This window comes from Chrysochloris asiatica, unplaced genomic scaffold, assembly GCF_000296735.1.
Source record: "Chrysochloris asiatica unplaced genomic scaffold, ChrAsi1.0 scaffold00152, whole genome shotgun sequence".
Lineage (NCBI taxonomy): Eukaryota > Metazoa > Chordata > Mammalia > Afrosoricida > Chrysochloridae > Chrysochloris > Chrysochloris asiatica.
The window spans coordinates 8,096,836-8,098,718 of record NW_006408670.1 but is presented as its reverse complement, the minus strand read 5'-3'; positions in this window follow the sequence as shown (position 1 = coordinate 8,098,718).

Below are 1,883 nucleotides of genomic sequence, written 5' to 3'. Positions count from 1 at the left end.
ATACAGAGAGCTAGCTACATGGCAGGTTAGTGCAACATTTCCATATACAGAGTTCTAGATACAAGGCAGATGAATCCAACTTGTCCATATACAGAGAGGTAGCTACATGGCAGAGTAGTGAAACATTTCCATATACTGAGTTCTAACTACGTGGCAGATGTGTCCAACTTGTCCATATATTGAGAGGGGGCTACATGGCAGACAAGTTCAATATGTTCATATACAGAGAGCTACCTACTTGGCAGATCAGTCCAACATAGCCATGTACAGAGAGCTACTTATTTGGCAGACGAGTCCAAAATATCCATATGCAGAGAGCTAGCTACATAGCAGGGTACTGCAACATTTCCATAAACAAAGTTGTAGCTACAAGGCAGATGAGTCCAACTTGTCTATGTACAGAGAGCTAGCTACATGGCAGAGTGGTGCAACATTTCCATATACAGAGTACTACCTACAATGCAGAAGTGTCCAAAGTGTCCATATACTTCTCTACATGGCAGAGAAGTACAATATGTTCATATACAGAGAGTTACTTGCTTGGCAGATCAGTCCAACATATCCATGTACAGAGAGCTAGGTACATGGCAAAGGAGTCCAAAATGTCCATATACAGAGAGCTAGTTACATGGCAGGGTAGTGCAACATTACCAGATACAGAGTTCTAGCTACAAGGCAAATGAGTCCAACATATTCATATACAGAGAGGTAGCTACAAGACAGAAAAGTGTAGTATGTACATAAACACATAGCTACCTACTTGGCAGATCAGTCCAGCATATCCATGTACAGAGAGCTAGCTAGATGGAAGACAATTACAAAATGCACATATACAGAGAGTTAGCTACATGGAAGTGTAGTCCAACATTTCCATATACAGAGTTGTAGGTACAAGTCAGATGAGTCCATTGTGTCTATATAAAGACAGCTAGCTACATCGCAGGATAGTGCAACATTTCCATATACAGTGTTCTAGGTAGATGGCAGATGTGTCCAACGTGTCCATACAATGAGAGCTAGCTACATAGCAGAGCAGTCCAATCTGTCCATATTCAGGTTACTAGCTACATGGTAGATGAGTCCAACATGTCAATTTACAGAGAGTTAGCTACATGGCAGAGTAGTGCAACATTTCCATTTACAGAGTCCTAGCTACATGGATGATGTGTCCAACATGTCCATATACTGAGAGCTAAGTACATGGCAGAGTAGTACAACATGTCCATATTCAGGGAACTAGCTACATGGCAGATATGTCCAACTTGTCCATATACTGAGAGCCACCTACATGGCAGACAACTCCAATATGTTCATATATAGAGAGTTACCTACTTGACAGATCAGTCCAACATATCCATGTACAGAAAGCTAGCTACATGGCATAGTAGTTCAACATGTCCATATTCACGTTACTAGCTGTATGTCAGATGAGACCAACTTGTCCATATACTGAGAGCCACCTTCATGGCACACAAGTGCAATATGTTCATATACAGAGAGCTACCTACTTGACAGATCAGTCCAACATATCCATGTACAGAAAGCTAGCTACGTGGCAGACTATTCCAAAATGTCCATATACAGAGAGCTAGGAACATGGCAGGGTAGTGCAACATTTGCATATACTGATTTCTAGCTACATGGCAGATATGTCAAAGTTGTTCATATACAGAGAGCTACCTACATGTAAGACAAATCCTATATGTTCATATACAGGGGGCTACCTACTTGATAGTTCAGTCCAACATATCCATGTACAGAGAGCTAGCTACATGGCAGACAAGTCCAAAATGTCCATATACAGAGAGCTAGCAATATGGAAGGGTGGTGCAACATTATCATATAAAGAGTTCTAGGTACAAGGCAGATGAGTCCAACTTGTC